Here is a 6,457-nt window from a genome sequence, read left to right on the forward strand (position 1 = left end):
GTCTCCCCGGTAATGTAGGGCAATATGGGGTCCTCACCCCTCCCCCTGCTGCTTTGGACGGCATCTTTTAGCTCCCATGGCGAAAGCTAGGTCGCTTCGCCTAACCCCCGCCCCCCTTCCCCTGCAGCGTTTACCGGGTCATGTACCGGGCACCGCTGGGCAGGCGAGTTTTCATATGTGGTGCTTGTTTTAGCTTCCCCCAGTCTCCTGTCCAGTATTATAGATTAACCCCTCGTGCTTGCCATGTCCGATTGCGGTGCACCTGTGCCTATGGCTTCTAAGGGGTATTCCTACTGTCCCAGCTTTGCGATCAGAGCCCCTTCCGTACAATGAGCGATCAGAGCCCTCCTTCCTCCCCTTCACGCAGGCACAGGTGCGTTTTTTTCTTCCCTTAGGTTGCCTGGAGGCATGGCCATAATGGATTCCACATGCGCCAGTCCTGTCGCCGTTCCTGGGTTTCAGGGAGAAATGGGCGCTCCAGATCCTCAGGTGGCGCTTATCATCGTCTTTAGGACGGATGTCAGGCGCATCGGAGGAGTCTGGTTATACAATCACCGTACGAGGCTGTTGCCTGACCGTCACTCCAGGGATCGGCCTGGTCGCTGCAGCCCGTACCCGCTCCTTTGGAGGTTCCGTCCCTCTCTGTGACTGGTGAGTACTGTGGGGAGGATGGTTCTTGTGCAGAGTTAGAATCACTAGTAGAGGCGGTGTCCCTGCCTTAATAAAAAAAACAAAAAATAAATAAAAATCTTGATGGACGCTCAATGGCTTCAGGGTGGGTTTACAGAGCCTGTAGGTTACCCGCACATATTTTCCTGGAGATTGGGCAACTCAGGTGCAGCCCTGAGCAACGGGATATCATTAGCATATATGGAGGTTTTCTCTGTTTATACGATAAAAAAAAAAGGAAATTACTAACCGAATTAATATATTATAGGCATTAAAATATACAAATGAATAACAAAGGGTATTATAAAAAAAAAAAAAAAAAAAAAAAAGTGGAACTGAGTATATATATAGCTAGGTATTATTAATTTTTTTTTAAATAAAACGTGATTAAAAAGAATGAAATGATACTAATAATAAATGATTTAACAATGTAATTTTATGGATAAAAAATAAAAGAATAAAAATGGAATATATACAGTACAGACCAAAAGTTTGGACACACCTTCTCATTCAAAGAGTTTTCTTTATTTTCATGACTATGAAAATTGTAGATTCACACTGAAGGCATCAAAACTATGAATTAACACGTGGAATTATATACATAACAAACAAGTGTGAAACAACTGAAAATATGTCATATTCTAGGTTCTTCAAAGTAGCCACCTTTTGCTTTGATTACGGCTTTGCACACTCTTGGCATTCTCTTGATGAGCTTCAAGAGGTAGACCCCTGAAATGGTTTTCACTTCACAGGTGTGCCCTGTCAGGTTTAATAAGTGGGATTTCTTGCCTTATAAATGGGGTTGGGACCATCAGTTGCGTTGAGGAGAAGTCAGGTGGATACACAGCTGATAGTCCTACTGAATAGACTGTTAGAATTTGTATTATGGCAAGAAAAAGCAGCTAAGTAAAGAAAAATGAGTGGCCATCATTACTTTAAGAAATGAAGGTCAGTCAGTCAGCCGAAAAATTTGGAAAACTTTGAAAGTAAGGGCTATTTGACCATGAAGGAGAGTGATGGGGTGCTGCGCCAGATGACCTGGCCTCCACAATCACCGGACCTGAACCCAATCGAGATGGTTTGGGGTGAGCTGGACCGCAGAGTGAAGGCAAAAGGGCCAACAAGTGCTAAGCATCTCTGGGAACTCCTTCAAGACTGTTGGAAGACCATTTCAGGGGACTACCTCTTGAAGCTCATCAAGAGAATGCCAAGAGTGTGCAAAGCAGTAATCAAAGCAAAAGGTTGTTCTTTGAAGAACCTAGAATATGACAGATTTTCTGTTGTTTCCCACTTGTTTGTTATGTATATAATTCCACATGTGTTAATTCATAGTTTTGGTGCCTTCATAGTCATGAAAATAAAGAAAACTCTTTGAATGAGAAGGTGTGTCCAAACTTTTGGTCTGTACTGTTTATCACGATAAATGTATAAAAAAAAAAAAAAAAGAAAGAATAAATACATATATAAATAAATAAACAGGTTTGATCGATGTATATATTTATTATGTATGTTTATATTCTTCTGCATGAGAAGCCTTGCTTCTATCTTGTGTCTTGTTTATTGGCTGGCCTTTTTTGCGGATGTTTTTCAGGATAGATCAGTCCTGCCGGGTGTTCTCCCAATTTCCCTTTCAGCATAGAGTGTAGTAGTTTAAAAAAAAAAAAAAGTAGTACTGTCTGTTATGCTCCTATCTGCGGGCACTAGGCCGTGTGTATATATTAAAAAAAATATATAAATATAAGCGTTTTATTTGGACTTTCAACAATGACATACAGGGCATGGTTAGTACATATATACGGAGGCGAGACGCAGTAGTAGTAATCCCTCTAGCATTCAGCTCTATAGCCTGTGGCTATGGACCTTCCTTTAATGTATATGGTTGTGAGTTCATATCATCACAGCCACAATTACGGTTTTCTCTTTCTGCACTCTATGGTACTGGTCCACCGGCCCAAGGTTCCGTTGGTATGGTTGATACCTGGGCACTTCTGCTGAGCTTCTAACATGTCTGTGCAGGCGGGCAGCTTGGTGGTGATGCACTTGCCTCATGTCCAGTGTTACAGGAGTTACAGTGCGGTGGGATCCAGTAGGGTCGAATCGAAGGGGGATGTACACGATGTTAGCAATACATGAGACTTTCTTCTAGTCCAGCTGGGTTGGTTGCCGTGAGGGCGGTATTAGTATATTGGTGCCGCATGGTTTGTACGAAGCAGGGCTGCCCCTTGTTGAGTGGATATGGCGGAATCAGTAGTTGCAGGTATAACTTAATGGTAAGCCAGTAGCGGATAACCAGGTGCGTTCGTAGACATCGCTTAGGGTGGAGCCTTGATATAACACCATTCATGGAGTTACACTGTTAAACTGCAGCCTTTCATTCCCCGTTCGGATCTATGTTTTGATGCGGGTCAGATCCACTGACGGGTCCTCTTGACAGGACTTCACAGGTCGGCATGGTGACCCTCCAAGCATTATTTGCATGTATCATTCCATTGTATGGTAGGCGATACCAGTATAGTTAGGGAGTATTTAGTTTGGATAGTCACGTCCCGTCTCCTTCAGCCTTCTGTTCTGGCTGATTTGATATTTTCTCCAAGGTGTTTGTCTCTTCATTCAAGGCCGCACTGCGCGGGGGATTGTTATTCCAGAATTTTTGTATGGGGTAATAGTACTCGGGATTGGGGTCCGTCTATACATGTCGATCCAGTTAATATAAAGGGGTGGGTACCTCCCCTCTGCCTGGTTTCGGTCCAGCTGGTCAGTTCGTTTGGTATTCTGTAATGACTTCACGCATGGTGGGGCTCCAATTGTTTTTCCCTTTAGGTTAGGTTTCCCCCAGGCGGTTTGACAATTTGTGGGTGATTTGGGCCGGCACTCGGGGCGCCCGGGGGGGGTGTGGACCCGGACTTGTTTGTTCGGGTACGGTAAAATAAAATAAATCTGGTCGCATTTTTTATCTATGCTAGCCTGAATAGGCACAACCCTGTTCTCTATATAGAGCTTTGAGGATACAATTCTGATTACTCCTACTGGGACACAGCTTTTATCATCTCCACTGGGACTCACCCATATGATATGGGCTTATTACACTGGGACTTTAATTGTGAGAAACATCTAGGTCTCCAGAAAAATCAAGTATTTATCGATTAAGGATATTGTTTTGTTAGTTGCTTTTAAATTTTATGCATGTATCTTACCTTCTCCAGAGCAAGGGGTGGCTCTCTTCGTCCAGAGCACCTAGCGTGATCACTCACAGTGAGCCATCCGTTTACTCTTTCCAAGTGCACTATGGTTTGACAATTTACCTTGGTCTTTTAAAAAAAAAAAATAATAACAAAAAAGAAAATACTTTTGGATGAAATATAACTATTCTGTGTCTAGTTGTGCGATCCTCTTTTGCATGTTGTGGCTCGGGCTAATTGTTTTTTTCTTTCAGATTTGTGGCGTTTAGCGGTTCGATGGCTGGCTTTCGTATACCTTCTGTGTGGTGCGTATAGCTTCTGGTGGGCGCTCTTTGGTTTTTCGAGAGGTGGAAGTCTTTTGGACAGGGATCCTGGAATTCAGGTGGTCATAACTCCTTCCGGAGGTGGTTGGTATAGAGTTCCGCCGGAGGCGCGGTGATGCTGGTGACCCGCTCTGTGGTAATGCGCCTTTGTCTATTCCAGAGCTCTGGACCTCATGTGTCCTGACATATGATTATCCCTTTCTCATCCACCTCCTCAGGCAGAGAGTCCCATAGTCTCACTGCTCTTACCGTAAATAATCCTCTTCTATGTTGTGAAAATACATTCTTACCTCCAGACACAGAGAATGTTCCCCTTGTCACAGTTCTGGGGATGAATAGATGAGGGGAGTGATCTCTGTACTGACCCCTGTTATATTTATACACAGTTATTAGATCTCCCCTCTGTCGTCTTTTTTCTACAGTGAATAACCCTTATTTTGCCAATCTTTCAGGGTCCTGTAGTTGCCCCATTCCAGTCATTACTTTAGTTGCCCTCCTCTGGACCCTCTCTAGTTCTGCTATGTCTGCCTTGTTTACAGGAGCCCAGAGCTGTACACAGTACTCCATGTGTGGTCTGACTAGTGATTTGAAAAGTGGTTGGACTATGCTCTCATCACGGGCCTTATTGGCCTTGGTTTTTAATGGGACCTGATGGTGTCTTCCTTTTGGGTGTTAATTTGGACAATTCCTTTTCTGGCCTGTACGTGAGCTAAAACAGACTCGGTTCTGCTGGGTGGTGGTCGGAGCCCCGTTGGGAGAACGGGCCTCCTCCGTGGCGGCATTTTAGTACAGCGGAGATATGGTGGTAGCAGATGGAGTAACTGCCCGCTGGGAGTCCAGCGGTTGGCAGACAGCTCTGATGATTACGGTTTAACTTGTCCGCTGGGAGTCCAGCCTTTGGCATACCGTTCCGATATTATGGTTTATTAAGGTTTGCCGCTTTAATAAATAAGCTGTGGCCGATCACCATCCAGCAATAAAGTGATACAGTTGTCGGTGTCTTTTGTTATGGGTCAAGGTTGGGTAAAGGGGCCAAGGGTGAGTTAAAGGTGGTATCCCCTCCCCCTGTTTCCCTGGATACCAGCAGTCTGGAAAGCGCCTGACTGTATAGGGAGGGTGCTTAGGGACTGATGGTCCTCCCCCTTCCCCCCTTTTCCCCTTAGGGGCATTTAGGAATCTGGCCCCGTCTCAGTAATGGTTAAGTAGGTTGCAGATTAGGGTCATTGAGGTCTAATCCCTGGGGATCCTCCTTAGACAGGATGGGGGCGGTGCAGGAAATCCTGAAGGTCACATATACCTCCTCTCTGTCCTGGTCACTTCCTCTTGCAAGTGGAAGCAGATTGGCCCTCCCTCCCTCCCTTTGCGGTTATTCTTGGGAGGCGGGTCGAAGTGCACGGTTCTGTTCAGTTATGGATACTTGGTTATTCTGTTTTGTTTTTCTATTTTTAAGAGACCCTGCTGGGAGTCCAGCGGTTTTGGATATTGCTCCGATGATTACGGCTTTGGAGAGCTGCGAATTTTGGTCGAGTTTATAAAGTCACAGCTGGCGGCATTTGAGTACAGCGGAGATATGGTGGTAGCAGATGGAGTAACTGCCCGCTGGGAGTCCAGCGGTTGGCAGACAGCTCTGATGATTACGGTTTAACTTGCCCGCTGGGAGTCCAGCCTTTGGCATACCGTTCCGATATGGTTTATTAAGGTTTGCCGCTTTAATAAAGAAGCTGTGGCCGATCACCATCCAGCAATAAAGTGATACAGTTGTCGGTGTCTTTTGTTATGGGTTAAGGTTGGGTAAAGGGGCCAAGGGTGAGTTAAAGGTGGTATCCCCTCCCCCTGTTTCCCTGGATACCAGCAGTCTATTACAGAGGAAAAATAGTTTTACTGTTTTAAATGCAAGCTACTGTGCCACCAGATATGAGTGGTGGGCACTGGCAGTAGGCACAGTACACGCTGTAGGCCTGACACACACGCTGGCAGGCAACTGCAATTATATTACAGAGAAAAAAAAAGCAGACTGATGTACTAGCCCTAAAAAGGGCTTTTTGGGGTGCTGTCAGGACGCTGTCCTGACAGCAGATCGGATGAGTATTTGAGGACTGGAGTTGACACAGAACACTGGCCTAGCTAACGATTTCCCTATTAAATCAGCAGCAGCAGCACTCTCCCTGGTCTCACTAACACTGCAGCTTCAAAATGAATCTAAGATGGATGCTGTCCTTGCTTTTTGATAGGAGGTGGGAGGGTCTGGGAGGGAGGGTATGCTGCTGATTGGCTGGAATGTGTCTG

At 45.3% G+C, this 6,457-nt stretch overlaps 1 long non-coding RNA gene across 1 annotated transcript; it reads left to right on the forward strand.

The window, feature by feature from the left end:
• Window positions 1–356: 356 nt before the first annotated feature.
• Window positions 357–4,163, forward strand: LOC121007460. The gene is made up of 3 exons (XR_005780419.1): window positions 357–651; window positions 2,050–2,052; window positions 4,118–4,163. It is a non-coding gene; the product is annotated as an uncharacterized LOC121007460 (long non-coding RNA).
• Window positions 4,164–6,457: the final 2,294 nt, after the last annotated feature.

This window comes from Bufo bufo, chromosome 1 (assembly GCF_905171765.1).
Source record: "Bufo bufo chromosome 1, aBufBuf1.1, whole genome shotgun sequence".
Lineage (NCBI taxonomy): Eukaryota > Metazoa > Chordata > Amphibia > Anura > Bufonidae > Bufo > Bufo bufo.